Here is a 6,480-nt window from a genome sequence, read left to right as displayed (position 1 = left end):
AGGTCACTTAAACACTCTCATGTTTGTCCATTACATCTAAATGAAGCTTTGAGCTCTGTATTTTACACTAATTCAGCAAAAATATTTGTCAGTTAAACTCATCAAGAAATTTTTCAGTTGTGTGGACTAATTTTATTTTGAAACACACTAAGAGTGGTTGCCACATGTTTATGTCTTTTTAAGGTGCATGCACATGGTAGGAGTGGTTGTGATTTACTCTTGAAAGCAAAACCCAGAAACAAATCACTGACATCACTATAATGCACATTCACAACTGATTCACAAATTAATGTTTATTTTTGACCATCAAAGACCATATTTTTAAATTTATATTTTTGGTGGATTGTTCCTTAAACCTGTGGTTTTTAGTAAAGGAATACAATTGGCAAGGAACTTATGATTCACTAAAATCGTTCATTATTCTCAGAATTTATAGACCATTCCACCATAACTAGTATTCTTTGCAATTACTCTCTTTGTAAATACTATTTACTTTTGATGCTTCTTAGATGTTAATAATGACATTTTAAGGAAGACAGTATCACCCTTACCAGAGACAGGAAATAGATGAACTGACTCTTTTTTATTTTGAGGAAATAAAATGAATTATTTGAAAATCAAGGAATATTCAATAGTGTTATTTACTTTAGAGTTGACCCCCAAATAGTGTAGTTTCATTAGCTAATTAACAACAAATCAATTGTTTACTTTAAAATGATTAAAGAAGGTCATTTTGGAGTGGAAAGGAGAAGGAACGACTGGTCTGGCTGCGGAAGGGGAGTGGGGAGGAGGCCATTGGTGGCAGATCCCGGTGAGCAGCGGAGTGAGAGGAGTAGCTATTCGATCACCCGGAGGGGTAAAAATATTTCCACTATGGCTCATTCAAAGACTAGGACCAATGATGGAAAAATTACCTATTATCCTGGTGTCTAGGAAATCTCAGATAAAATATCTAAAGAGGAGATAGTGAGAGGGTTAAAGAATGTGAAAACTTTCATGCATATGGACCAGGACGCTGAAGAAGAAAAGGAGCTTTATCTATACCTAGCTTTACATCTTGCTTCAGATTTTTTCCTTAAGCATCCTGATAAAGATGTTCGTTTACTAGTGGCCTGCTGCCTTGCTGATATTTTCAGGATTTATGCTCCTGAAGCTCCTTATACATCTCCTGATAAATGAAAGGATATATTTATGTTTATAAGAAGGCTGTTGAAGGGATTAGTGGATGCGAAGAGCCCACAATTCAATGGGTATTTTATTTACTTGAGAACATTGCTTGGGTCAAATCATATAACATATGCTTTGAATTAGAAGACAGCAATGAAATTTTTACCCAAGTATACAGAACATTATTTTCAGTTATAAACAATGGACACAATCAGAAAGTTCATATGCACATGAGCTCTATTATTTGTGAAGGTGATACAGTGTCTCAGGAGCTTTGGGACACAGTTTTGGTAAATCTGGTGCATGCCCATAAGAATATAAGCAAGCAAGCCTATGATTTGGCAAAGGCTTTACTGAAGAGGACAGCTCAAGCTATTGAACCATATATTACCAGTTTTTAATCAGGTTCTGATGCTTGGGAAAACATCTATCAGTGATTTGTCAGAACATGTGTTTGACTTAATTTTGGAGCTCTACAATATTGATAGTCATTTGCTGCTCTCTGTTTTACCCCAGTTTGAGTTTAAATTAAAAAGCAATGATAATGAGGTACAACTCCAAGTTGTTAAACTACTAGTAAAAATGTTCAGGGCAAAGGATTCCGAGTTGGCTTCTCAAAACAAACCACTTTGGCAGTGCTACTTGGGCAGGTTTAATGATCTGCCTGGAATGTGTGAAATTTGCTAGTCATTGTCTCATGAACCATCCTGATTTAGCAAAGGATTTAACAGAATATCTTAAAGCGAGGTCACATGACCCTGAGGAAGCTATTAGACATGATGTTATCGTGTCTATAGTTACAGCTGCTAAAAAGGATATTCTTCTGGTCAACAATCACTTAATTTTGTGAGATAATGAACATTAAATATACGGTGGAGAGTGTGCAAAGAAGCCATGATGGGACTGGCCCAAATTTATAAGAAGTATGCTTTACAATCAGCAGCTGGAAAACATGCTGCAAAACAGGTATAGTGGATCAAGGACAAATTGCTACATATATATTACCAAAATAGTATTGATGATTGATTACTTGTTGAATGGATCTTTGCTCAATACATGGCTCCCCACAATCTGGAAACTACAGAATGGATTAAGTGCTTGTATTACTTGTGTACCCACACTGGATTTAAATACTGTAAAAGCATTGAATGAAATGTGGAACTGTCAAAATCTGCTCCAACATTAAGTAAAGGATTTGCTTGACTTAATTAAGCAACCTAAAACAGATGCCAGGGTCAAGGTCATGTTTTCAAAAGTGATGGTTATTACAAGAAATTTGCCAGATCCTGGTAAGGCTGAGGATTTCATGAAGAAATTCACACAAGTGTTAGAAGATGATGAGAAAATAAGGAAACAGTTAGAAGTACTTGTTAGTCCAACATGCTCCTGCAAAGAGGCTGAAGGTTGTGTGCGTGAAACAACTGAGAAGTTGGACAACCCTAAACAACCTACAAAACCTCTCCTGAAAATGATCAAATTTCTCTTGGAGAGGATAGCACCTGTGCACATAGAGACTGAATCTATCGGTGCTCTTATTAAGCAAGCGAATAAATCAATAAATGGAACAGCAGGTGATGAAGATGAGGGTGTTCCTACTGATCAAGCTATCAGGGCATGTTTGAAACTGCTTAAGGTCCCCTCGTTTACACATCCTATCTCATTTCATTCTGCTGAAACATTTGAATCACTTCTGGCTTGTCTGAAAATGGATGATGAAAAAGTAGCAGAAGCTGCACTGAAAATTTTCAAAAATATAGGAAGCAAAATTGAAGAGGATTTCCCACACATTAGATCAGCCTTGCTTCCTGTTTTACATCACAAATCTAAACAAGGACCCCTTCTTCAAGCCAAATATGCCATTCACTGTATCCATGCGATATTTTCTAGTAAAGAGACCCAGTTTGCATAGATATTTGAGCCTCTGCATAAGAGTCTAGACCCAAGCAATCTGGAACATCTTATAACACCATTGGTTACTATTGGTCATTTTGCTCTTCTTGCACCTGATTAGTTTGCTGCTCCTTTGAAGTCTTTGGTAGCTACTTTCATTGTGAAAGGTCTTCTCATGAATGATTGGTTCCAGGAAAAAAAGACAACTAAACTTTGGGTTTCAGATGAAGAAGTTTCTCCTGAGACAATGGTCAAAATTCAGGCTATTAAAATGATGGTTCGATGGCTACTTGGAATGAAAAATAATCACAGTAAATCAGGAACTTCTACCTTAAGATTGCTAACAACAATATTGTACAGTGATGGAGACTTGACAGATCAGGGGAAAATTAGCAAACCAGATATGTCACGTCTGAGGCTTGCTGCTGGAAGTGCTATTGTGAAAGTGGCACAAGAACCCTGCTACCATGAAACCATCACATTATAACAGTATCAGTTATGTGCATTAACTGTCAATGATGAATGCTATAAGTAAGACAAGTGTTTGCTCAGAAACATCACAAAGGCCTTTCCCGATTACGGTTTCCAATTGAGTATATGGCAATATGTGCACTTTGTGCTAAAGATCCTGTAAAAGAGAGAAGAACTCACACCAGACAGTGTCTAGTAAAAATTAGAAATGTAAGACGAGAGTATGTGAAGCAACATGCAGCTGTTAGTGAAAAATTATTGTCTCTTCTACTAGAGTATGTTGTTCCATATACAATCCACCTTTTGGCACATGACTCAGGTTATGTCAAAGTACAGCATATTGAACAACTTACAGATGTTAAAGAATGTGTTTGGTTTGTTCTGGAAATATTAATGGCTAAAAATGAAAATAACAGTCATGGATTTATCAGAAAAATGTTTGAAAATATTAAACAAACAAAAGATGCCCAAGGACCAGATGATGCAAAAATGAGTGAAGAGCTATACAGTGTGTGTGATGTTGCCACGAATATCATCATGTCAAAGAGCACCACATACAGTTTGGAATCTCCTAAAGACCGAGTAACACCAGTTCGTTTTTTCATCCAACCTGTTAAGAATTTCAGTAACACCAAAAATTACCTGCCTCCAGAAATGAAATCATTTTCACTCCTGGAAAACCTAAAACAACCAATGTTCTAGGAGCTGCTAATAAGCCACTTTCATCAGCAGGCAAACAATCTCAGACCAAATCTTCATGAATGGAAACTATAAACAATGCAGGCAGCAGCTCAAATCCAAGCTCTCCTGGAAGAATAAAAGGGAGGCTTGATAGTTCTGAAATGGATCACAGTGAAAATGAAGATTACACAATGTCTTCACCTTTGCTGGGAAAAAAAAGTGACAAGAGAGATGACTCTGATCTTGTAAGTCTGAATTAGAGAAGCCTAGAAATTGGGGGAAAAAAAAAAAACCCAAAAACCCTGTCACAGATCCAGATGAGAAATTAGGTATGGATGACCTGACTAAGTTGGTACAAGAACAGAAACCCAAAGCACGGAGCATCAAGGAGAGCACAGCAGAGCCGTGTAGGACGCTCCAAGCAAGCACCTACTGAAGAAAATGATTCAAGTGAAGAAGTAGATGTGTTTCAGGGTAGCTCTCCTGTCAGTGATGATATTCCACAGGAAGAAACAGAGGAAGTGGAAGTTTCTGCAGTAAATGTATGGTGGAGAAGTTCTAAAAGGGAAGGCGATGAACAGATAGAATTTTCTTTATGAAAACTTTGGAAAAAATCATTTTTTTTTTTGGTCAAGCTTGAGGCTGAACCAAGCTTTTGATGCCCAAAATGGGACTGCCGAAAAGTGGACAGTTGGACCTCACTTTTATGACCTCATGCATTTGTGGTCACACTCTTTAGCCATAGACAGTGATGACATTGACTGTGGAGTCTTGTGAAAGTGTAATGTGCAATGGCTATGTAGACAAAAACTAAAGAAAAACTTGCAAGTATCCTTTTTTCTTTCCTTTTAAATGATTCTGACTTCTAAAGTGCTTGTATAGGTTTTATCTGTGGCTTTAAACTGACAGTACCCAACTGTTTACTGGATCTATTGATTTGAAAAGAGTTTGTTAGGATAGATCTTGAGCAGTAATCTGTCAGTGTTTGTATTTGTATCCTCTGAAGTTTTACTGTGAAAAATTTTTTTCAACAACAACAACAAAAATGATTAAAGAAAATGTGAAATTAGATTTTGCCTCAACAGGCTATTGATCTAGCCCCATGTGGGTCAAACTATGTATAAAGTTGCCATTATTTTTTTTTTATTGTAAACAAATGGGATACATGTTTTTTCTCTGTCTGTACATGGAGTAAAGGCATACCATTTGTGTAATCATAAATTTACATAGGGTAATGTTTGATTCATTCTGCCATTTTTTCCCTTCCCCCCCTCCCCTCCCACCATTCCCCTCCATCTATACAGTCCTTCCTTCCTCCATTCCTGCCCCCCTCCCTAAACCCAACTCCAACCCCAACACTAACCCTTCCCACCCCCCATTATGTGTCATCATCCACTTATTAGCGATATCATTCTTCCTTTGGTTTTTTGAGATTGGCTTATCTCACTTAGCATGATATTCTCCAGTTTCATCCATTTGCCTGCAAATGCCATAATTTTATCGTTCTTAATGGCTGAGTAATATTCCATTGTATATATATACCACATTTTCTTTATCCATTCATCAATTGAAGGACATCTAGGTTGGTTCCACAATCTGGCTATTGTGAACTGAGCAGCTATGAACATTGATGTGGCTGTATCTCTGTAATATGCTGATTTTAAGTCCTTTGGGTATAGGCCAAGGAGTGGGATAGCTGGGTCAAATGGTGTTTCCATTCCAAGTTTTCTAAGGAATCTCCACACTGCTTTCCAGAGTGGCTGCACTAATTTGCAGCCCCACCAGCAATGTAAGAGTGTACCTTTCTCCCCACATCCTCGCCAACACCTGTTGTTGCTTGTATTCTTGACAATTGCCATTCTAATTGGGGTGAGATGGAATCTTAGGGTGGTTTTGATTTGCATTTCTCTTATTACTAGAGATGTTGAACATTTTTCCATATGTTTGTTGATTGCTTGTATATCTTCTTCTGTGAAGTGTTTGTTCATTTCCTTAGCCCATTTGTCAATTGGATTATTTACATTCTTGGTGTAGAGTTTTTTGAGTTCTTTATAGATTCTGGAGATTAGCGCTCTATCTGAAGTATGATTGGCAAAGATTTTCTCCCACTCTGTAGGCTCTTTCTTTGCATTGCTGATAGTTTCCTTTGCTGAGAGAAAGCTTTTTAGTTTGAATCTATCCCAGTTATTAATTCTTGCTTTTATTTCTTGTGCTATGGTAGTCCTGTTGAGGAAGTCTGGTCCTAAGCCGACATGTTGAAGCTCTGGACCT

At 37.4% G+C, this 6,480-nt stretch overlaps 1 pseudogene; it reads left to right on the top strand.

The window, feature by feature from the left end:
• The first annotated feature begins 873 nt into the window (after positions 1-873).
• On the top strand, positions 874-4,645 carry LOC124974192 (sister chromatid cohesion protein PDS5 homolog B-like; annotated as a pseudogene).
• Positions 4,646-6,480: the final 1,835 nt, after the last annotated feature.

The sequence above is a fragment of the Sciurus carolinensis genome, unplaced genomic scaffold, assembly GCF_902686445.1.
Source record: "Sciurus carolinensis unplaced genomic scaffold, mSciCar1.2, whole genome shotgun sequence".
NCBI lineage: Eukaryota > Metazoa > Chordata > Mammalia > Rodentia > Sciuridae > Sciurus > Sciurus carolinensis.
The sequence above is the reverse complement of the archived record's forward strand: the minus strand, read 5'-3'. Positions and strand labels throughout refer to the sequence as shown.